The 25,667-nt window shown below is 44.6% G+C and overlaps 1 protein-coding gene and 2 non-coding genes across 4 annotated transcripts in view; all 3 read right to left on the bottom strand.

The window, feature by feature from the left end:
• The window catches only part of SLBP (stem-loop histone mRNA binding protein), an 88,319-nt gene that overhangs the window by 36,269 nt on the left and 26,383 nt on the right, over positions 1 to 25,667 (bottom strand). The gene's annotated exons all lie outside the window — the stretch shown is intronic.
• Positions 16,512 to 16,584, bottom strand: TRNAK-UUU (transfer RNA lysine (anticodon UUU)). The gene has a single exon. It is a non-coding gene; the product is annotated as a tRNA-Lys (tRNA).
• Positions 19,325 to 19,397, bottom strand: TRNAK-UUU (transfer RNA lysine (anticodon UUU)). The gene has a single exon. It is a non-coding gene; the product is annotated as a tRNA-Lys (tRNA).

A 25,667-nucleotide genomic window follows, 5' to 3' on the forward strand; every position in this document is an offset into this window, starting at 1 on the left:
GTCAATGTTTTGCGTGCCCACCATTATTTTCCAGCACTACCTTAAAATGGATCCGAGATAAACTTTTACTCATTGCATAATTGTGTTCCTTTCATATAGTTTATAGGGCATTCCTCAAGCCAAATATTTTTTTTGTTTTGTTTTAATACTCTAATTCCCTATAAACTAAACAAGCCTCGCCCACAGCTTTTTCAGAGTGCCAAGGCACTCAGTCCCAGGTAGCAGGGGCTCATGGGAGCTGAGTCTGGGCAGGAGGAGGAGAAGTTTACTAGCCAGAGATTTCAGAGGCAGAGGGGAGGAGGAGAGGAGAGTGAAGTTTTCACAGGCTGAGGGCTGGAGATGCAGATCAGCTTGCCTGTGTGTAATCGGAATCGGAATCGTTTATTTATTTCGCCAAGCATGAGCTATTATGCCCGGAATTATTTTTGGCACATACTTATAGCTCAGGAAGAAGACAGAGAAGAATGCATAGCGACAGAGATAGGTTACATTACATTGTGCATATTACATCATACATACATCACAGTTCATTTAGTGGCCTAGAGATGACCAGCAGTTAGCATTGTTAGCCTTGTGAGGTGGTTGCCTCTGTTGACTGATCGGGAGTGGTGCACACCGCCCCCCAGCATGTTTGGGCTTGCACTGATGGAAGTATGTGGAGGGAATTCAAGTGGCTGACAGCCGATGGGAAGAAGGAGTTTCTGTGTCTCGCAGTCTTTGTGGGGATGGATCGAAGTCTCCGGTCCAGAGGGAGCAAACTGAAATATCGGTGGCCTGGGTGCGAGGGATCGTTGGCAATCCTCAATGCCCTGGATTTCAGTCTCTTGCTGTGCAGCAGTGCAAGTGAGGGGAGGGGGCACCCGATGACCCTCTCCGCCGACCTAATGAGTCTCTGTAGTTTTAACTTGTCGCTGGCGGTGGCGCCAGCATACCAGACCAAGATGGAGGAGCAGAGGATTGACTCAATGGTGGCGGAGTAGAAGCTGGTCAGAATTTCTTGGGTCATGCCGACCTTCCTCAGCTGCCGGAGGAAGTAAAGTCTCTGCTGTGCTTTCCATTGGATGGCAGTTATATTGAGCTTCCAGCTGAGATTGCTGGAGATAGTAGTGCCCAGAAGGCGGGCGCAGGGCATTCTGGCCACTTCGGTGCCATCAATATAGATTGGAGGTGGGGTGGGAGCAGACCTCCTGAAGTTGACGATTAGCTCGACAGTCTTTGCTGTGTTAAGCACCAGCCTGTTGTCCTTGCACCAGTTGCAAATTCTCTCCACCTGCTGACAGTACTCCTGGACGTTATCCTTAGTGACAAGGCCAACAATGGTGGTGTCATCAGCGAACTTGATGACCTTGACGGAGTCCGTCTCCGATCTGCAATTGTTCGTGTAGAGGGAGAACAGTAGCGGAGACAGCACGCAGCCTTGAGGAGCCCCTGTGTTCGTTGTCACTGCTTGGTAGCGGATGTTGCTCAGCCTGACGACTTGGGACCTGTTGGTGAGAAAGTCAGTGATCCACAGGCGTAGGCTTAAGTGAACACCAAGCGTGACTAGGTCTTCTTGAAGTATGCGCGGACAGATGGTGTTGAAGGCCGAGCTAAAGTCCAGGAGAAGTATTCTGACATAAGTGTTTGCCCTGTCAAGGTGGGTCATTGATGAGCTCCATGCAGATATTAATTGCGTCACCGGTGGACCTGTTTGCTCTGTAGGCGAACTGGTGGGGGTCTAGTAGGGGCGAAGTGGAGAGCTTGAGGTAGGCTAGGACCACACGCTCCAGGGTTTTCATAATGACAGACGTCAGGGCCACAGGCCTGAAATTGTTAAGGTTCGTGACCACCTGCTTTTTTGGAACAGGTATGATGATTGGCCTCTTGAAGCAAGTGGGAACCTTGCTTTCCTGCAGTGACTTGGTGAAGAGGTCGCAGAGGATAGGAGAAAGTTGTTGACAGCAGGTTTTCAGGCAGGCTGGAGATACGCCGTCGGGGCCGGAGGCTTTCCTGACGCTTAGCGTTGATAGGAGGCGCAGGACGTCGGCCTCGCTCACCGCCAAAGGGGTGGGCTGATTTGGGATGTTGCTCCCAGGGCCTGGAGCGGGGGTGGTCGATACCTGACGCCCCTCCCGTGCCTGGTTCTCGAACCTGCAATATAATCTGCTAAGTTCCTCGGCTAGTTTTAGGCTGGGTGCTGCATGTTTAGGTTGGGGCTTGTAGTTTGTGACGGCCTTCAAGCCCCTTCCATACAGCCCTAGTGTCCATAGATCACAGGTGTTGTTCCATTCTTGCAGCGTACTCCTTTTTGGCTACCCTCAGCTCGCGATTGAGGTCGTTTCTCGCTCTCCTGTAGTCCTCCTGGTTGCCGGACTTGTGTGCAGCTTCCTTGCTTCTCCGCAGTCGACAAAGCTTATTAGTGAACCATGGCTTGTTGTTCGGGTACATCTTGAAGGATTTTGTTGGTACGCAGGAGTTCTCGCAGAAACTGATGTATGAAGCGACGTTGTCTGCCCATTCATCCAGGTCTGGCGCTTCTAAGGACTTCCAGTCAGAGCACTCAAAACAGGCTTGCAGATTCAGCTTGGCCTCGTCAGACCACAATGTGACAAACAGAACATGGCTGCCCTCGTATCACATGAATAAATCATAAATCATAATCATAAACTGTTGAAGCTGTTTGCAGCTAGATATGCTATCTAAACTTTAGATAAGATATATAGACAAGTTACTTGTTACAGTTAGTTTTTCATCTCAGATCCACTTTAACCACTTGAGAACCGCAGTGTTAACCCCTCCTAAAGACCAGGCAATTTTTAGTTAAATAAGGCTTGGCTTTAAGGCCAAGCTGCAGGGCGGTAAAACTCAGCACACAAGTGATATCCACCCCCCCCCCTTTTTTTTTTCTCCCCACCAACAGGTGCTCTGTCGGTGGGGTCTGATCACTCCCCCAATGTTTTTTTTTATATAAATATTTATTAACACTATTTTAATTAAAATGTTGCTTTTTTAAAATTATTTTTACTACCCTACCTCCCTCCCCTGGCCAGCCTATCAGCACGATCGGCTGTGATAGGCTTCAACCTATCACAGTGGATTGCTTCCGTGTCCCAGGGGGACAGCCGTGTCACACGGCTGTCCCCAGTACAGCGCTGCTGCATATGGCAGCACTGTACTACCCTAATAGATGGCGGTTTCGCCGTCTAACAGTCTCCCGAGTGGCAATCGCCGCCTTCCAAGCAGGAGATGCGTGCGCAGCCTGCTAGCCCCATAGACAGCCGTTCAGGCCAATCGTCGTGGAGCGGTCCTGGGGCTGCCGCACTGCCCACGCCAATTGGCATGGAGCAGTCGGCAAGTAGTAAAAGGACAACTGAAGTGAGAGGGATATGGAGGCTGCTATATTTATTTCCTTTTACACAATATCAGTTGCTTGCCAAATGTATTGCAGAAAGTACTCTATTGTAAATGTTATTGCTTCATGGGTGAGCACAGTGTATAGAAAATCATGCAATTCTTCTGCTTCTGCCATCGGTCAGGTTTCACTGATATTTGTCAAAGTAAATACCTGTCTGATGGAATCTGACATTGTCTGACTCACAATCCACGTCTTCTAGATAGCTGTTAACTCCCTCATAATAATGATATATTGATGCTTCTCTGACCCACATTCTCCAAACAATGCTTTTTTTTTATAACGAAACACTCACACACACACCACACACAATTACTGTAGATACCTTACAGGCAAGCTTTATGGGTTCCTACAGGAGGCTCCTGCTCTACATGCCGTTCAACCATCAAAAGATAGATGGATAACTGATTGGAGGATGTTTCCCCCTCACCCACCCCCTAGTTAGATTTTAGTTACTTGGGGTTAGTTATTGCATTGTCATTGCAGATGGAGGGGCTTTGGAGGTCGGGTAACGGTCAGGATCCGTCTTCGGTACAGAGTCCTCAGTATCATGTTATGGTTGAAGTCAATGAGGACCTTTTGGTGTCAGCTCACAGTTGTCCTTGAGCCGGCGACCGAGCTGGTGGCCAGTACAGGATGTGTAACTTCCTGTTTTTCATGACATTCCAGAGCCCCTCAGGTTGTGCTTTCGGGGCCGTTCACCTGCTACTGGCCCCAGAAAATCCATTAGTGGGGGCCAGTCGGCGTATGCGCAGTCCGGGCAGGCATGCTTCCGTCTCTCTCTAGGTGATGAGGATTGGTCGGAGGCTATGGATAATATAAAATCGATGTTGCCTTGTTAGAGAGAGACACTTACACAAGTACAGATCCAGCATCAAGCATACCAGACACGCCAAGTGTTCCCGAATTTAACACTAACACACAACCCACCTGCCCTAAATGTAAAACCCCAATGCCCTCTTTCCTGCATTTGCTGTGGGAATGTCTCCCCATTGCAGATCATTGGAGACAAGTTGAGGACTTCCTACTTAACAAGATGGAGAGCCGGATCATTCCACCAGGCAAACCTAGGCAGCTGCCTTGGACCTGAAGAGAGCCTAGGGGCCTGGTGGATGCTAGCCCTCACCAAATCTAACTAAAAAATGCCAAGTGATCATCAGCTTTGGGCAAAAACTGCTATCTTGCCTGACGAGATAGAATGCTTGGTTACCGCCAACCTCAAGCTATGCCTATTATACTTTCAGATCATGATACCCCTCTGATTTTGATAACCTTTATTTCTCCAACACATGTTTGCTATTGAGCAAGTGAGGAAAGATATTACAATGGGCGAACACTGACTATCATTTCTGAATGAATATTGTAAAAAGATAAGCAATTTTATTAATTATGCTATTTTCCCGACAGGTCCTCTTTAATACGTTTTTTCACACCCTTGACACTCTTGAAAGAGTACCTGAGATGGAGCCCCGCAATAAAATATACATACCCCCTCTGGCCTGATCGTTCTTATGCCATCCTCTTCTAGCTCCCCGTTTGCCCGTTTCTGGACCCGGAAAATTCGTCAGTCGGGGCATGTGCAGCCAGGCCAGGCATGCTCCCTTGTCTCACTCCCATCGCCGGAAGCATTCTGTGCCTGTGCAGCAGTACTGTGCAGGCACAGAGCATTCCTAGTGACGTGAACGCGGCGGGAGCGCGCACAACCGGGCTGCTCATGCGCAGTTGGCCCCAGACCAGAGGACTTTCCGGGACCAGCAGCGGGTGAACCGGTAGCCAGAAGAGAATGGCGTGGCAGCGATCAGGCCAGAGGAGGCTGGAGGAAACCCCAAGTACGTACTGTATATTCTCGCGTATAAAACTACTTTTTAACCCTTGAGGTGTTGTCTAATACGATGGGTGTCATTGATGGTGGGTGATATGCCCTATTCTGTTACCAAATCTCAGATCTCGCTGCTGAGGACTGTAGTGAAGTGGCGCAGGTGCACATGTGCGAGATCTGAGAGACAGAGAAGGAAGTAAACAGGATACAAGGGTGGGCCAGAAAGGTGAAAGAGGCGTGTTTTATGGGCACAGCGCAATCTATTCTTCTATACCGCTCTGATAAACAGGTAAACAAGGAGAGCTAACCAATCCACTTAGGGAGAGGGAGAGTTGACCAATCCAACCAGTCAATCGCCCATATACTGTTATATACTGGGTACCACATAAAATACAGCACCAGTATCTGTTCATACATAGCACAAGTATATGATGTTTTTTAAATTTTTGTTTGGTGTGCGTTGGAAGAGGGGTAGTCTTATATGGCGAGTATATCTCAAACTATATGTTAACTGGGAGGTCGTCTTATACGCCCAGACGTCTTATACGCCGAAATATATGGATATATTTTATTCCTGTAGTCTCATCTCAGGGTCTCTTTAATCCCTTTCTGCACACACGAGAACTGATCCCTCGGGCGACAGTTTGGTGCAGAGTGCTGCACAGACACATCCTACTTGTTAGCAACACATCAGTTGCTATGAACAGGACAAAGGACGGGAGGAATGACACTCTGCACACAATAGGGCAGCTTCAGGCGGGTACTAGTGAGGAAGAGACAATGTACAGTACTTGAGGGGCTGGTCTGGCACTAGTGGTGACACGGGGGGGGGGGGGTTTAGTCTTGTCTTTAAAATAACTTTTCAGTACTCTGCAATTCAAAGAGTACCAAAAGGTAGATGAAAAAGTGCTGTCAAAGTTATTCTGAGTTCTTTCTTGCTTGCTGGTGGCTTCAAATGCAATTTATTGACAAGTTGTGAAAATATCACCTAGAAGAAAACTCAGGAGAAAAAGTGAATTGCATAAAGGACAATAGTTGATATATTTTGGCTTAGTACTCTCTGACTGTGTGAAACATTGTATCGTTCAGTTCAGACAATACAACATTTAACCTACCGTATGTACTCACATATAAGCCGACCCATGTATAAGCCGAGGTACCCACTTTTCAATCAGAAACCAGGAAAAAGTGATTGACTCGTGTATAAGCCCCACTCCCCAATGTACCCCCTCCACAGCAGCCAGATGTGCCCCCAGTACAAGTCAGCCCCCCTCCCCTAGCCAGATGTGCCCCAGGATCATAACGCTATATTTTAAAGAAGCCACTAGATGGGGTCATAGATATGAGACAGTGATTGCCACACAGGAAGAATCCCCGATCATTGCACCACTGACACATTTCTTGCACACTCCGCTCCACAAGCCAGGGGACACAGGTAATTTTGAGCAGCACACTCTGCTGGAGGAAGTAAGAGCAGGATCACTAGTGAAAAATCCTTACGCTCCTCTGCAATTAACAAAACCTGCTCCACCACCATCTGTTCTGCTTCACTGACTCGCATATAAGCCGAAAATGTATCCTGAAAAATTAGGCTTATACGCAAGTATATACAGTACTTTTTTAGTTAATACCCCAAAACTGCAATTGTGGAATTCTAAAAAAATAAATAAATAAATTAGGAGTAGGAGGATAGATACTATTGTTTTTCTCATCAGTTTATTTTCAACTCAAAGTTTCTTTATTAAGCCAAATTTCAGAATTTAAAAAAAAAAAAATATATTAGTATTTATGTATTCCTTAACACAAACAAGCCACAAGACATGGTGCTCCACTAGCCAGGTCATGTAAGTTTATAGACATCACGTAACCTGAACTGGCCAATAAAGAGTGTAACTTGGTCTGGTATGTTAAAAGGGGACTGCAGTCAGCACAATATTCTTAGGAAAGAATTTGTTCTTATACAAATATGTTTCGTTGTGAGATTATTAATTTACCAGACCTCTGCTGTGAACTAATACGTTTAATATACTGTACTTTCTATTGGCTAAATGGCACTGCAATGTTGAGATTTTGTATGAAACCATGTTTTTTTTCTTGCTTTTAGAAAATACCTGCTCGGATTTAAGTTCTAGTTTTAGCCAGTAGCTTTAGTGGTGCGCCTCTACCCTCTGGTGGCTACATGTGGCACTGCACTAAAATTAAATATCAATTTTTTTTGTGACCTTTCACTAAGAAGTACACTGAATGGACTTTCTGTATTTCATTGCTGCACAAAAAATAAACAGATTTAATAATAAATGTCTAATTTCTGCTTCCCTTCAGGATGTTAGATGGTTCTAGAGTTGTTAACAACTATGCTATTATAATAGTACTAGCTAGAAATGTAACAAATCTGGCAGCAGTTTAATCCCTTGATTATGTTGCGTTAATCCTTATGCGTTTATTGCATCACTTTGTCTATTGCTGCATATATGACATGTAAACAAGTGTTATTATTATGAAAACTGTTTTGACCTGAAAAACTGTTCTCAACAGCAGTTATAATTACTTTGTTATTATCACCAATGTGAAATTCTTATGGACAAATTTATTTAACTGCCTATTTGGCTGTACTGTTTCTTTTCTTTTTTCAAAACCCCTATAAAAACTATTGAAACTAAATATTCCCCTTGAAAATCAATAGGTGAATTTTGATTGGCTGTTGTAGGCTCCACCCACTTTCCTGAATATTAATCCCAGTCACCCAGTGACCAACTGTGTCACGTTTAACCTCATGGGCGATAATCCCGAGCTGAGCTCGGGGTATGTCGCGCAGGAGGAGTTCTCAGGCCCTGGTGGGCCGATTTGCATAATTTTTTTTTTGTTACACGCAGCTAGTAACTTCCAATCGCCGCCGATCCGCCGCCACCCGCCGTGCCGCGCAGCCCCCCCCTCCCCGACCCCTTGCGCAGCCTGGCCAATCAGTGCCAGGCAGTGCTGAGGGGTGGATCGGAACTCCCTCTGACGTCACGACGTCCATGACGTCGGTGACGTCATCCCGCCCCGTCGCCATGGCGACCGGGGAAGCCCAGCAGGAAATCCCGTTCTGAACGGGATTTCCTGCTTACTCTGATCGCCGAAGGCAATTGGAGTGGGTGGGGGGATGCCGCTGCGCTGCGGCTATCATGTAGCGAGCCCAGGGCTCGCTACATGATTTAAAAAATAAAATTTTTTTTAAAAAATAGTGCTGCACCCCCTCCTGGGCGATATAATTGTATCGCCCAGAGGGTTAAGAAACCTGCCATTAACAGTGTAAGAATGGCTGCAGTTTATATTTTTTTATGTAAAAAAAAAAAAATTGTTGTTGGCTCCACCCACTTTTTCTAACCTTCACTCAATGACCAAGATTATGAGCTTTGGGTCCTTGGTATCAATCATTTGTATATTCCCATAGAAATTAAACAAATCAGATTGGCTGTTGTGTATCCGCCCCCTTTCTAGAATTTGAACCCCAGTCACCCAGTTACTGACTGTAGCAGGTTTGAGGCATCTGCTATTAACAGTGTAAAAATAGAAACAATTTAAATATTCCCCTTGAAAAACAGGTGAATTTTGATTGGCTATTGTAGGCTCCACCTACTTCCCTAATTATTAAGTCCACCTAACACCAATTGGTGTGAATGAGGCGGCTCCCCCCACCTAACGCCAATTGGCATCAAGTCCTGGGGGCGGAGATTGCAGGGGATCTCGCGTGCTGATGCGTGCGCATGCCCACATGAATGACAAACCTCCGCTCCGTCATCAGTTTGGCAGCGGCAATCGCCGCTAGCAGACTGTTAAGGGGGAAAAAAATAGTTTAAGTGTACAGCACTGTGATCTACAGCAGCGCTGTATGGGAACAGCTCTGTCACTGAGCTGTCCCCTCGGGTGGCCCAGCAGATGATCGCCTCTCATATGCTGATGCCTACGAGTGCCGATCTCCTATGATAGGCTGTCGGGGAAAGCGAGGGAGGGTGGGAGGGAAAAATTAAAGAAAAATGCAAAATGTTATCAAAATAAACAAACAATAAAATTAATTTAAAAAACCCAATCATTACAGCAGCAATCAGATGCCACCAACAGAAAGCTCTGTTGGTGGCAACAAAAGGAGGAAACATTAATTTCTGTGCTATTTGTTACGTCTCTGCAGCGAGCTCTTAAAGCTGCAGAGTCCTGAATTGTAAAAAAATAGCCTGGTCACTAGGGGGGGGGGGGGGGGTGTAAGTCTACGGTCCTTAAGAGGTTAATCCCAGTCACTCAGTGACCAACTGGGCAAAAGTTTGAGAACCGTGCCATTAACAGTGTAAGAAGGCCTGCAGTTTATATTTTCCCAGTGAAATCTTTTTGGCTCCACCCACTTTTTGTAACCTGGACACAGTCACTCGATGACCAAGTTTGTGAGCTTTCGGGTTCCTGGCATCAAAAATGTGTGAATGGAAGCAGTTTATCTAATAAAGAAATCTGATTGGCTGTTTGTGGCCCCACCCCTAGTGAATTTGGACCCCAGTCAGCCAATGACCGACTGTAGCAAGTTTGAAGCCCCCGCCATTAATAGTGTAAGAATGGCAGCAGTTTAAACATTAACCTTCAAATAGGTGAATTTTGATTCTTGTAGTTCTGTCAGATTTCTACTGCTTACTGTAAGTGACAGCAACATAGGAAAAAAGTAATTTGTGGCTCATTTTACTCTGCAAGAAACATACTGTTCTTCTTATGTGTTAACATGTATTTTAAAATTTTACAATTTTCGTGATAGTGGTCCTTTAACCCTGCCATTGATCTTGATTGGTAGCAACAGGTCTGGCGGGAGCGAACCTATATACAGTAAAATCCCCGTTATCCAGAACTCAGGAATCTGGAAGTCTCGATTAAGTGGCTGTAATGCTTGGGGGGGTATACTTTCTGAGTCAGCGTGTGTGCTCAAGACTATGTAGCTGGGCAATGGAAGAGGCTACACAGGTGGCCACAGGAGTAATGAACAAGGGTGCAAGATTTCCCAGAGCAACTGCAGCTCTGGGCCGCCTATCAGGCTAAATGCTATGTAATACAATACACAACAGACGTAGTTGGTAACAGGCTAGGGTCATACACGATAGATCAGATGGCAGTTGTACAGTGGACTAGACAGAATCAGAGTCGGTAACAGGCTAAGGTCATAAACGTTAGATCAGATGGCTGCGGTACAGTGGACTAGGCGAGAGAATGGTCAGTAAAGCTAAGGTCGTATCTAAGTCAGTCTGGCAGTCGCATTGAAATACATTAATTGAGTAATGAAAGTCGCATTAATATACAATGGCTGCTTAGTGCGACGCCGCACTAATCCTCAGGCTGAGTAACAAGACAAACGACAGACAGACGGAATGCTTTGCCAATCTAGTCGCTGCCCCAGCGACGGCAAACATTCACACTGACATAGACAAGACTAATGGCAACCGCTGCTTTAGTTACGTCCTCAGGAACAAGGCAAGAAGGAATACTACCAGTCATCAACATGGTGATGGAAGAATCCAAGCGATCAGGATCAGAAGGACTTCACTGTATCCTCGCGGATACAGTAAACGTCCAAACAAGGTTAAAGGGAAGGTTCAGGGACTGTATAAAAAAAATAAAATTCCAAATCCACTTACCTGGTGCTTCCTCCAGCCCGTGGCAGGCAGGAGGTGCCCTCGGCGCCGCTCCGCAGGCTCCCGGTGGTCTCCGGTGGCGAGCCCGACCTGGCCAGGCCGGCTGCCAGGTCGGGCTTCTTCTGCGCTCCAAAGTGCGTGTCACTCGTGTGCCCTGACGTCATCGGACGTCCTCTGGGCTGTACTGCGCAGGCTCAGTAGTTCTGAGCCTGCGCAGTACAGCCCGGAGGACGTCCGATGATGTCAGGGCACACGAGTGACACGCACTTTGAAACGCAGAAGAAGCCCGACCTGGCAGCCGGCCTGGCCAGGTCGGGCTCGCCACCGGAGACCACCAGGAGCCTGCGGAGCGGCACCGAGGGCACCTCCTGCCTGCCACGGGCTGGAGGAAGCCCCAGGTAAGTGGATTTGGATTTTTATTTTTTTTATACAGTCCCTGAACCTTCCCTTTAAATAATGCAATATACAATTCACATGAATGACAGAGCAACAACTCAGGGAGCTGTACGCTATGTTGGGCGGAGTCTAAAATGGGAGGCAGACTTTTATGTCGCCATCAGCCAATGGATTAAGGCATGCAAATTCCCACACAGCTGAATGATAATTACTCAATCCTGAGCTGGCTTGATTACAAGCTGCTAGCAAACTGTGAAAAAAAACTCTCATAACAAAATACATGCAGTATTATGCAACAATATGCATGTAGGAAATCCAGGGCAATCTGGCTGCAGTTCAACTGCAGCAAGCAATAGGAGGAATCCTGACAGCATCCTGAATTGCTCTGAACTACAGAGTGATTGCAAATGACAATGAGACTTATTGCGAATGCGCAACCGAATGCAAGCTGATAAGTCAGAACTGCCCGGTTGCAGTTCCACTGCAACCTACAGAACATGCTACAGGAAAGATCCTGACAGTGGCATGCCTGAGGTGGACAACGTGGGCAGTACTTTTGCAATTTGCAGCGCTTTTGCGCAGCGGAAGCAACTTACCGATCCTTCGGGCGCCGTCATTTACACTTCTGCAGCTCCCATCGGCTTCAGTGTGTCCATGCAAAGGTCACATGACATACCGGGACCCATACAAAGAGGATGTAGGAAAGCCGCTGGGAGCTACAGGAAGTGTAGAAGATGGAGCCCGGAGGATTGGGAAGTTGCTTCTGCTGCATGGGGGGGAAAGGGGGAGGTTAGTGCTATTTTCAGCTGGTTGCAAAAAGCAACCAGCAGGTACACATATCTGGCATCCAGCAGTCCCCACCTGTGCTGGATATTGGGGGCTTGCTGTAGTGAATAGCTGCTGCAGCTCTGAGGATTTTGAATCAGAGCTATGGAGGCGGAGCTGCCCATCCTCCCTTCCCCTTTAGCTTTGTCACGGTCTCGGAGTTGTTTGGGGGTTGGTGTGTTTTTAAATAAATAATTCAGTGCTAAAGAAAGTTAGTTTATTGTTACATTTTCAATGTTATTTATTGATATTATGTGCTACCTGTGCTGTCTAGCTGGGTAGCAGTTTGATATTATGGTTAATGCTCAATTTAAATAATGTTGATGGTTTTTAAAGAACCCCAAAACAATTTAAAATGCCGAAGGGTTGTATGGTTGTGACCTCATTTATTTATTACATAGGTTAATAGTGTGGTTAAGAATAGACACATACAGTTCCCTGCATTGTGAAGACCGATTGGGGAAGTTGAAGCCGTGTTACAAAATTAATCACCTAATAATTTGTGATTGCTCTGATGAACCCCAATGCCCACAGACATATAAGCCATCATCATATATAAGGTGCACACTGAGTTGTTTTCTAATGCAATTTATGAAGGGTAGGTGCAGCTTAGAGATTTAATGATTTCCGTTCCACCGCCCCCTCCCAGAGATGCTCAAATCCGGAACCGGATGAATCCGGACAGTTGCTATTCGGATTTTATCCTGTTAAACTCAAATCACCTGTGAGGGCTGGGGAGGGGGGGGGGGGGGGGGGGGGGGGGGAAGGGGTAATGCTTGGGAGTGTTAATCTTGCCTATCATGACGTCTTCTTCGTCCCTCCCTCGGCGCCTCCCACAATTATTATTTATTGAATTTATAAAGCGCCAACATATTACGCAGCGCTGAATGTGTTCCACCCGCGTCACGTGACTACAAGCACTTCCTCCTTCAACCCGGAAGGAGGAAGTGTTTTAGTCACGTGACCGCCGCTTGGACCGCATTGTGGGAGGTGCCGAGGGACGGACGAATAAGACGTCATGTAGGGTAAGATTACCCCCCCCGCACAGATTTGAGTTTAACCGGATGAAATCCAAATAGTAACTATCCGGATTCATCCGGTTCCGGATTTGAGCATCCCTGCCACCCTTATTATTATTATTGGCTGAATACAGATGAAGTTCAAAAAAATTAGAATATTGTGCAAAAGTTATTTATAGTTTTATTTCAGTAATTCAACTTAAATGGTGAAACTAATATACGAAATAGACTCATTGCATGCAAAGCGAGATACTTAAGCCTTTATTTGTTATCATTTTGATGATTATGGCTCACAGCTTAGGAGAAACCCAAAATCAAAATGTCAGAAAATTAGAATATTACATGAAATCAATTAAAAGAAGATTTTCAATTGAAAATTGTTGGACCTTTGAAAAATATAATCATGCATATGTACTCAGTACTTGGTGTTGGCCCCTTTTGCATCAATTACTGACTCAATGCGGCGTGGCATGGATGCTATCAGCCTCTGGCACTGCTGAGGTGTTATGGAAGACCAGGATGCTTCAATAGCGGCCCTTCACCTCTTCTGCAGTGTTCGGTCTCATGTCTCATATTTCTCTTGGCAATGCCCCATAGATTCTCTATGGGTTTCAAGTCAGGCGAGTTTGTTGGCCAATCCAGCAGTCTTCCCATGGTCATTGAAACAGGATTTGGTACTTTTGACAGTGTGGGCAGGTGCCAAGTCCTGATGGAAAATGAAGTCAGCATCTCCATAAAGCTCATCTGTGGAAGGAAGCATGAAGTGCTCCAAAATCTCCTGGTAGATGGCTGCATTATTGACTGTGTACTTAATGAAGCACAGTGGACCAACACCGGCAGATGACATGGATCCCCAAATCAACAGACTGTGGAAACTTCACACTTGTCTTCAAGCATCTTGGATTGTGTGCCTCTCCTTTCTTCCTCCAGACTCTGGGTCCTTGATTTCCAAATGAGATGGAAAATTTGCTCTCATCAGAATAGAAGGCTTTGGACCACTGAGCAACAGAACAGTCTTTTTTTTTTCTTTAGCTCACGTAAGACACTTCAGATGTGGTTTGTTGTTTATGAGTGACTTGACAAGAGAAATACGGCATTTAAAGCCCATGTCCAGGATCAGCCTGTGTGTGGTAGCTCTTGATACACCAACTCCAGCCTCAGTTCACTACTTGTAAAAGTCCACAACGCTTTTGAATGGCTTTTTCCTAACAATCCTCTCAAGGCTGTGGTCATCCCTACTGCTTGTGCGCCATTTTTCCTCCACGTAACTTTATGTTAAAGCTGGAGGATTAGCCATACTATGCCAGGGGAAAAACACATATATAAGTAGATAAATACTTGATCTACTTACATAACACATGTATTGTACTGTCCACATTATGATTCCTGTGTATTTTATATTGTAAATGGTGGGAACCATGTCTTTTGCTCACAGTTTGAGGCTAAATACTGATGTCATTTCTTCCCTTAACTCTTTTTTTTTTCCTTTTCTCCTCCAATCGCTGAGTCACCTTAGCCTTGCTTGTAAACACAAGTGAGCAGAGGATCATGTTTCAGCTAGGCAGGGGAATAAAGGGAAGAGGAGAGAAAATATTATAGATAAAAAGAACCCTCAGCATGCAACTGAATGGCAATGGCTATTAAAGTGCCAGTGCTCCTAAGGTATGTGATAACTACAAACCATAACAGCAGAAAATAGTTTTGAAAGTTTTGAATGCAGGATTAGCATCTTTATCACATATTACACTCAGACCAGTTGCTGTTGAAATTTGATTTTTATGGTGACAATCCCGCTTTAATGGGTTTTGATACAGCACTTTGGGAACAGGGATGCTCAAATACCGAATTCGGATGAAATCCCAACGGGTGTTATTCGGATTTCATCCTGCTAATTAAGTCACCTGTACGGGTGGGCGAGAGGGTGTTAATCTTACCCATTAGACGTCTTCTTCGCTCGTCCTTCAGCGCCTCCCACGATGCGTTCCAATCAGTCGGTCACGTGATTGCAAACACTTCCTCCTTCCGGGTTGAGAAGGTAGTGTATAGTCCCGTGACGCCGGATTGGAACGCATCATGGGAGATGCCGAGGGACGAGTGAAGAAGACGGCTGATGGGTAACATTAACCCTCCCCCCCCCACCCGTACAGGTGACTTAATTAGCAGGATGAAATCCAAACAACACCCATTCTGATTTCATCCAAATTCGGAGCATCCCTGTTTGGAAACATCGACCTTCTTTTGCAATTACCTTTTGAGGCTTTGCCTCGTTATGGAGTGTGTCAGTTATGGTTTTCTGCATGACTGTCAGGACAGCAGTCTTTCCTATGATTCCTATTGAACGACAGTAGAACTGTATCTGTATTGACTTTTTGCTCTAATAAAGAGCATGTGTGCTGCAGCCCAGTGTCTTTCCTACTGAACGACACTTTGAGCCTAGAATATTGAACATTTTTTTGACAATAGTCTAATGATCTGAGATTTTGGGTTATCATAAGCTGTAAGCCATAATCATCAACATTATAACAAAAGCTTGAAATATCTCACTTTACATGTAATGATATTCTAGACAGTTTCCATTATTACTGTGGCTATTTTAAAGCCAGTCGTGATGCAATATCCGCTTTTAGTCTCCTCTGCCTGATTTGCCCGCCCTTCACTATAGAAAGTGCATTGTTTCAGCCTGAGAAATGTTGGCCAATCAGAGAGGAACAGAGTGTGGGGGGGGGGGGGGAAACAGGAGGGAGAGAGGCTTCAGCCAATCAAGCTGCATTAGTTAAGTCTGAAGGGAAGTAGAGAAGCAAAAAAAAGACAACCCAGCATGCCCTGCAACTTCTCTTGTGTACCAAATTTTCTGTGTACCAAATAAGAGTCATGTAAACTGGGGAATGATAATTTAACAACAAGAAAAGTAATAGTGATTTTAACTTTTGGATTGCCTGATTAGCATCCTTATTACTTGTTTACCAGATAAAAATAAATAAATGCCAGCGACAGTCCGGCGTGTGTACGCTCTGTCGTCAGACTGATACGGCTGTTCCTGAGCGATCCGCCGGGCGGATCGCTCAGAAACAGCCGTATCAGTCTGACGACAGAGCGTACACACGCCGGACTGTCGCTGGCACGCCCACCCAGCGGGAGGCAACGACGGACCCGTCGTTGCCTAAAGTCCGGCGTGTGTACGGACCTTTAACCTTTAAATAATTTTTACTCGGTTCAGGTTCCCTTTAAGTTCCACCTTTTACCAGTAAGTTAAATTACAGAAATAAATGAAGTTTTGCATGATAGTTATTTTTTTTGAACTTCACCCGTAGTTCTGTTGCATTTTGCACCAATTGTGAAAGTAATGACATACATTTAGACACACTACCACATGTTTGTTTGTGAAACAGGATACAGATTGTGGTTAAAACGTAAAGATTCGCCTGAACAGGGACTTGAACCCTGGACCCTCAGATTAAAAGTCTGATGCTCTACCAACTGAGCTATCCAGGCTCTGTACAGAAGAGCAAATTATATAAGTCTAATACAAACCCAGTCATCTATATTTTAAGTGTACCAAAGATGTTGTACATATAGTGGTTTGCAAAAGTATTCAGTCCCCTTGAAGTTTTCCACATTTTGTCACATTACTGCCAAACAGGAATCAATTTTATTCACACATTTCACGTGAAAAACCAATACAAAGTGGTGTACACGTGAGAAGTGGAACAAAAATCATACAGGATTCCAAACATTTAAAAAAAAACCCAAAAAACTGCAAAGTGGAGTGTGCGTAATTATTCATCCCTCTGAGTCAATACTTTGTAGAACCACCTTTTGCTGCAATTACAGCTGCCAGCCTTTTAGGGTATGTCTCTACCAGCTTTGCACATCTAGACTGAAATCCTTGCCCATTCTTCTTTGCAAAACAGCTCCAGCTCAATCAGATTAGATGGACAGTGTTTGTGAACAGCAGTTTTCAGATCTTGCCACAAATTCTCGATTGGATTAGATCTGGACTTTGACTGGGCTATTCTAACACATGGATATGTTTTCTTTTAAACCATTCCATTGTTGCCCTGGCTTTGTTTAGGGTCGTTGTCCTGCTGGAAGGTGAACCTCTGCCCCAGTCTCAAGTCTCTTGCAGATTACAAGAGGTTTTCTTCCAAGATTGCCCTGTATTTGGCTCCATCCATCTTCCCATCAACTCTGACCAGCTTCCCTGTACCTGCTGAAGAGAAGCACCCCCAGAGCATGATGCTGCCACCACCGTATTTGACATTGGGGATGGTGTGTTCAGAGTGATGTGCAGTGGTAGTTTTCCGCCACACATAGCATTTTGGCCAAAAAGTTTAATTTTGGTCTCATCTGACAGGGCACCGTCTTCCACATGTTTGCAGTTTACCACAAGCCATGTGGGGGACACAGCAAACAGGACTTCTTATGCTTTTCTGTTAACAATGGCTTTCTTCTTGCCACTCTTCCATAAAGGCCAACTTTGTACAGTGCATGACTAATAGTTGTCCTATGGACAGTCTCCCACCTGAGCTGTAGATCTCCGCAGCTCGTCCAGAGTCACCACGGGCCTCTTGACTGCATTTCTGATCAGCGCTCTCCTTGTTCGGCCTGTGCGTTTAGGTGGACGGCCTTGTCTTGGTAGGTTTACAGTTGTGCCATATGCATTCCATTTCTGAATGATCGCTTGAACAGTGCTCCTTAGGATGTTCAAGGCTTTGGAAATCTTTTTGTAGCCTAAGCTTGCTTTAAATTTCTCAATAACTTTATCCCTGACCTGTTTTGTGTGTCTTTTTTGGACTTCACGGTGTTGTTGCTCCCAATATTCTCTTAGACAACCTCTGAGGCCGTCACAGAGCAGTTGTATTTGTACTGACATTAGATTACACACAGGTGCACTCTATTTAGTCATTAGCACTAATCAGGCAAGGTCTATGGGCAACTGACAGCACTTAGACCAAAGGGGCTGAATAATTACGCACACCCCACTTTGCAGTTATTTATTTGTAAAAAAATGTTTGGAATTATGTATGATTTTCGTTCCACTTCCCACATGTACACCTCTTTGTATTGGTCTTTCACGTGGAATTCCAATAAAATTGTTTCAGGTTTGTGCCAGTAATGTGACAAAATGTGGAAAACTTCAAGGGGGCCAAATACTTTTGCAAACCACTGTAGCAGCATTTATACTTACCTGGGGTTTCAATCAGCCTCATGAACTTCATGGGCTGTCCTCCTGGGTGGTTCAATTTATCTACAATCTTCCCCAGTAATAGGGACCAGTCACATCAGTCTCTCTACACTGCGCATGCAAGGCCTGCCCCCCCTCCCCATTGCGCTCGAGTGTTCTGCGTCTGCGCAGGCTGGGCTACACCTGCACAGTGCAGCGTGACTGACACAACTGGACCCCATTACTGGGGAAAATTGTAGATGAACTGAGCCACCCAGGAGGACGGGAGGAAGCCCACAGAGAACATTAGGCTGGAGGATGCCCCAGGTAAGTATAAATGCTACTATGTACATCATCTTAAAGTGGACCTCAATTCTTGCACAGGTCAGAAGGAAAACCAGAGAGAAATGCACCCTGTATATATTTAGAGAGTTTAGCCTGAGAAATTCCCCCTCATCTGGGACTAAGCACAAGTTGTAATGTAATCTCAGCTGTGGCATCAGCTGCCTAGGCAGAGCATCTAATTTGTAAACACAGGATGTTAACCCTCTGTCTGCTTCCATGAAAGCAGGAAGTAGACACCAGATTTATTGCAGGATTTGTCTCAGTTGTAACAAAGTATTTTTTTCTTTAAAAGGTTATTATACTGTTGCGCATCTTTTAGAGCAGAGAGGAAGTTCTGAGTTCAAGTCCACTTTAATAAGGTTTCTTTTACAAAATAATTGGAGAAAATCATTATGGCCATCTTTACATGCCCCTGCCTAAGAGAATTTTCAGAAAAATAAATGTTAATGTGGACCCAAACTCTTACTACACAAGTAAAAAAAAAATAATTAAACATTTACCTGTAGTAGCTTTCCTAAGAAGATTAGGAAAGGACGGTGATGTATGGCAAGCAGCTGGAGCTGTACGAAGTAGAGATTTCCACCGCTCCACCCCCTGCCCTTGTTTAGAAGATTAAGTCTCTTGTTTTGCAATCATTATGAAAGTGGTGAGAATTTGTAGGTTTCCTGTAAAGCACACTGTAAGTATGAGGGAGGGCATACAGATAGTAAAAGCTTCCACAGACGCCTGAACAGGGACTTGAACCCTGGACCCTCAGATTAAAAGTCTGATGCTCTACCGACTGAGCTATCCAGGCTCTATGCTGACCCCATCATGTTACAGGTATATCTCAGTGGGAAGAAGATTGTGCAGCTATGCTGTCTTCAAAAAGGTATATATGAAACCTCTGTTTTAAAGGGGTTCTGTGGACTGGTTAACTAAACAACAACAAAAAACCAAACACTTACCTAGGACATCTATCGGCCTGCTGCTGCCATGTCCCACGCCATCCTACGATCATCTAATACCTGCCGCCAGTCCCAGTCTAATTAGATTACGGCTGCGTGGCCATGCTACACGGGTGCTCACTCCCATGTGCTTCATCGGTAGCTTACTGCGCAGAACAAGAAAACTTTATACTGCACAGTAAGCTCCGATGACGCACACTGGAGCAAGCATTAGTCTTGTTAGACAAATATTAGACCAGGACCAGCGGCAGGGAACCGAGGATCGTAGGAGGGCGGCCCGGGACATGACAGCTTCAGGGGGCCGATAGAAGCCCTAGGTGTCCGTTTTTGCTTATTTAACCCCTTTAAAAAGTGCGTAAGAGAAATCGGCGCAGGAGACCTGGGCACAGGATACAGCGGGTATATGGCTGATCCTGCTGCTGCACAAGTTCCTGGCAACGTTAAATACTATTCCCCCTCCATGTCCACGTGGATAGTGGGGAATGAAATAATTCAGCCTCCAGCAATCGCTGGAGGCTGAATTACAGTGTTTAAAACATAACTTCAGCTCCATCTTCAGCTGACACCGAAGTTACTCACTGTGCGCTGCTATAGCCGTAATTCCTATTACAGTCTATGGTAGCGCTGCTGTGCCCAAACCTCATGCGCTGGAAGAGCAGTGTTCAATAAAAAGTAAGGGCCCGTTCAGACTGCACGCCTTTCCAGCCGCGTTTTGGAAACGCGTGCAGGAGGCAGACACGCACGACATCAGACAGTGCATAGTGTGCACTGTCTGATGTTCACACTGCATGCGGTCCGGGAACGCATGCTGCACACAGATTTAGCAAAAACGCGCAGCTGTCCCATTCACTTTCCAGTGATGGGATCAGCCACGCAACGCATACAAACGCGGATGGCGTGCGTTCGTACGCGTTGCGTTCCGCACGCATAGCCATTCGCGTTTGTGATGTGAACCGGCCCTACCTCAATACTATTTAAAAAAGAAGAAAGAAAAAAAGTAAACTATATTGCTGTTACTTGACCTTAGCTTCTGTCCTGTCAGTCCTTTCCTATGCTCCATACCATAGTCAATGAATCTAGGTTTGGGAGAACATACTGTATTTGTGATGAATTTCAGTATATGCAGGTAGCTTGTGATTCATAGCAGCTTTAACAGCCACTCGGCTTGATAAAACTTAATATAAACCTGAGATGATTGGGAGGGGGGTGTTAAGTGCTATTTTACCTGTAAGGCTACCCCCGTAGAGACGGCCCCAGGTAAGTAAAATAAGACTCCCCCCCCCCCCCCCATCTCACGTACACTTTAATTAACCTTTAAAAAGTACTGTAGCTATCCATAACAACTATGAAATGGCAGATCTGATTGATTACCCCAGGAAACAATTGATTGGCTGTGGGATTGTATCGTTAATGGCCACCTTAAAGAGAACACGAGGTGGGTTTTAAGAATGCCATTAGGACACAGAGGCTGGTTGTACATATTATCACCAGCCTCTGTTACTATACAATCCCCTCCACCAAAAAAACCCCGCTGTGCTAGCAACATGCAGTGTGTCGCTAGCAGACCGTTTACGAGGGCTGTGGAGTCGGTACAAAAATCCACCGACTCCCGACCCCTATAATTTGCATATTACAATCTTGTTGATTGAAACTATGTAACATGAAATTCATCTCCTATGGTGGCCATACACAGTACAATAAAAACGTTAAATTTTCCCATTTATTCAATCTAAATGATCGAATTGAATGAAATTTGAAAATATTTTTTTTTTTTTTCGACCAAGAAATTCGAACGATTATCCCGTTTTTTCGGGAAAAATGATCGGACATGCTGGAAAAATCTTAATATTCGATCTAACGGAATAATCAAACTAAATTATCTAATTGAAAAATTGTACCATGCATGTCCACCTTTAAAGAGACACTGAAGCGAAAAAAAAATGATGATATTATGATTTGTATGTGTAGTACAGCTAAGAAATAAAACATTAAGATCAGATACATCAGTCTAAAGGTGGCCATACATGGTACAATTTTTTCATCCAATCTTACCAATTCTATGTAGTATAAGGTAACTGCCTAAATTATCCTTTCAGTATATTCACTTAATTTACCCTTATACTACATAGAAATGGTAAGATTGTATGAAAAAAATTGTACCATGTATGGCCACCATAAAGGTGGCCACACACCATACAATTTTTTATAAATATCTGTTCAATTTAAGAATTGCAATCAATTTTTCTGACTGATTGTAACATTTCAAAAATATGACCAATGTACCACACACCTATGTTCAATTTTTTCCTCAATTATGATAAAAATGATTGGAAACTCAGAGGAAATTGCTAGGGTGTGTATATTAATAAATTAACAATCCAACACACACCATACAATCTTTGGTAGAAATTGAAGAGAAATATCTGGCATTCCGGATCGGTTTAAATAAAAAAAAAAAAACGGGAAATCCGATCAGATTTTTCAGTCGAATGAAAAAAAAGCTTTCAATTTTTTCGAGCAATACAATCGTTTTTATCGAATTACTGTAAAATCGGATCATTTTATTGTATCGTGTGTGGCCACCTTTATTGTTTCCAGTACAGGAAGAGTTAAGAAACTCCAGTTATTATCTCTATGCAATAAAGCCATTAAGCTCTACGACTTTGAAAGTCGTGGAGAGGGCTGTTATCTGACTTATCTCAATTGTTTTCTTTTTCTCTGCCAGAGGAGAGGTCATTAGTTCAGACTTTTCTCTGCCAGAGGAGAGGTCATTAGTTCACAGACTTCTCTGAAAGAATCATTTTGAATGCTGAGTGTTGTGTAAACTCAGCAAACACTATGTACCTGAAAATAAAAATATGAGAATATTTTTTTTGCTGCTAATCTTCTAGTAATTATTCATAGTACACAACCAATTCATTATATTTTTTTTTTTTCGCTTCAGTGTCTCTTTAACTGCCAACGCTTAGGAATTTTAAAAGACAACTGAAGTGAGAAGGATATGGAGACTGCCTTATTTATTCCCTTTAGTCAGACTAAATCTAGTCCTTGGTAAGAGTACTTGCAAAAGGTACAGATCGGAACAAAGAACATCTATCAGGCCCTAGGCAATGTAAGTGTGGGTACATGTAAGAGTGATGTGCAGATACTCTGAGGGGAATGAGGAGATTCTTCCTCTATTACACATTCTTCATGCACAATCTGAACCAGGTTTATGGGTGATAGACAACATCTGTGTTCAATGTGCACAGCATTCTCAGTGGATTCCCAGCTCTGTGGGGAGTGCATAGGTAGAGTATAGTACTACTGTGTAACAAAGTAAACCTGAGAAATGAAATTAAAGTTTTATACATACCTGGGGCTTCCTCCAGCCCCCTTCAGGCTAATCAGTCCCTCGCCATCCTCCTCCGCCACCTGGATCTTCTGCTATGAGTCCAGGTACTTGAGCCAGTCTGTCGTAGTTTGCATGCACACACGCCGCCGGGAGCGTACTACACCTGTGCAGCACTATTGCGCAGGTGCAGAACACTCCTGGCAGCGCAGCGGCCAATGTTAGAAATGTAATGTTTACGCCGTCTCGCTGCGGCCAAATTGATGACAACTTGCTTAATTTAATGAAATATAGCCGCCGGCTTTCGCACTGCCTCTCTCCCTTCCCCCCCCCCCCCACCTCCCATACAATAAGTAGCAGCCAGCGGGGACACGCATGTCCCGAGAGTCGTTTGTCGCGACAGGGCAATCCTGCCGTTCCTGCAGAGCGGGTGCTGGCAGAAGCGATGTCTGCAGCCTCCCCGCTCTGCTGCCCCTGCCACGACGAACGACTCTCCGGCTGCATGTCTCCGCTGGCTGCTACGTATTGTATGGGAGGCGGGGGGAGGTGGGAGGGGGGAACGGGGAGAGGCAGTGTGAAAGCCGGCGGCTTCATCTATTACATTGCCGCCGGCTATATTTCATTAAATTAAGCAAGTTGTCATCAATTTGGCCGCAGCGAGACGGCGTAAACATTACATTTCTAACATTGGCCGCTGCGCTGCGGCCACTTCGCACATTGGTCGGCCAGAACCTGAAGTGGCCACACTACGGGTTCTGGCCATAACATATACGAGATTCCGGTGTACACATCATATATACAGTCACAATCAGATGTGTATAGCTGAATACAGGGACTATTTTATTGAAGCAGCACAAGTAACTAAATTTGATTGGTTTATTTCATTTTTGTGGACTAAACACAGCTATTACTGTATGTATAAATTTTATGATGACTATTATCTGAGAAATAGAACATTTTATCATATTTTCTATTTTAATTACAGTTTAAATTCATTAGGAGTCGGTGCATTTTTTCCCGACTCCGAGCACCCAAAATTGCCAAGACTCTGACTCCACAGCCCTGCCATTTACATGCAGAATATCCCTTCCCTCCCCACCTCTATAAAATTATTGGAGGGAAGGGACGCAGGCGGGGAGCAGCCTACCATTTAGATCAATTTCCAATAGATTTAATTCTGAAATCTATTGGAAATCTGTTCCTAGTATGTGGCACACAGATTCAACCGGACAGAAATCTGATGATCGAATCTGCTGCAAATCTATCAGTGTATGCCCACCTTAAAGGGGAACTTCAGCCTACACAAACGCTGTTATTAAGTTACATTAGTTATGTTAATTAGAATAGATAGGTAATATAATCTTTCACCCACCCCGTTTTAAAAGAACAGGCAAATGTTTGGGATTCATGGGGGTAGCCACCTTTTTGGGCAAAAGAAGGTGACAGGGAGCATGAGACAATTCCAACTGTCCTGTGTCCTGATCACCCCTCCCAGTTGCATACACTAGGCTTCAAATGTCAAATTCAAAAAGTAAAAAATAATAAATAAAAATAAGCACCAAAACAGCAGAACGAGAACATCAGAAATCCCATCATGCTTTGCACAGCATAAGGGGAAAACTGCCTGGGCAGTTTTCTTCTGTGCAGCTAAAAATGAGGCTTGTATAAGAGAAACAAAGTTCTGATGCTGTGAAACTGTTAAAGAAACACCAAGCCTTTTCAGTGCTGCTGAGTCGATTTTTAGTCTGGAGGTTCACTTTAAGTATCTTATTTTGTACCTGAGCTTCAGTTTGAGTACATTTTAAAGGTGGCCATACACGTATAGATTTGCAGCAGATTCTACCAGATAGATTTGTCAGATGCCTGTGAGGTTAAATCTGACAGAAATCTGGTGTGCCACACACTAGGAACCGATTTAAGAATGAAATCGATGTAAATGCATTGGACAGTTAGGTCCAATACAACTCTATGGGCCATCGATCTGCTGCCAGCAGATTGACCTAGATCTTTAAAGAAAACCTGAACTGAAAATTAAGTCAAAATAAGCATACACAAGTCATACTTACCTCCCATGTAGTCTACTCCTCAGTGTCTTTCTCCTGTCCCGCGTCCTGTTTGTTTACTGTGATCAAGGGAATTCTCCAGCCTCCATTTTGAAAATGGCCATTACCCATAACAGCTTTCTTGTCAGCACACAGTTAAACTGTAATATCGCCCACTTGAGCCATAGGGAAACATGGACATTACCTGGTACATCAGTTGTCCTGTCGGCTGTAACTGACAGCAACTGATATTTTACTGACAACTGATATATTTCAGTTCTGACAAAATATTGTCAGGACTGGAAGGGATTATTGTCAGAAGAAAATGTGAGCTTCTGAGAGAAACTGATGGCAAGGTAACTATGTAATGTTCATTTGAAGATACCTCATGTGTTTATTTTAAATAAAGTACCCAAAATCTAATGCAATATGATTGGACCGGTTGGAAATTAATACATCCGTCTAATATATCTGATGGAAAATTGTACCATGTGGATGAGGCTTTACATCTTGTCAGATCAAATCAATCGAAATGGGTCGCAAACCAATTGAAGGCTGAAATCGACCAGTGTATGGGCCCCTTAAAGGGAACCTTAACCGTGGGCCCAAAAAAAAATTCACTTACCTGGGGCTTTCCCAAGCCTCCTGCAGCCGTCCTGTGCCCGCGCCGGTCCTTCGGTGCCCTCCGGTCTCCCTCCGTGGCTAAGTTTAGTTTTCGGCCGACCGCCAGTCGTCCTCCGGCAAAG

Source organism: Hyperolius riggenbachi, chromosome 1 (assembly GCF_040937935.1).
Source record: "Hyperolius riggenbachi isolate aHypRig1 chromosome 1, aHypRig1.pri, whole genome shotgun sequence".
Taxonomy (NCBI): Eukaryota; Metazoa; Chordata; class Amphibia; order Anura; family Hyperoliidae; genus Hyperolius; species Hyperolius riggenbachi.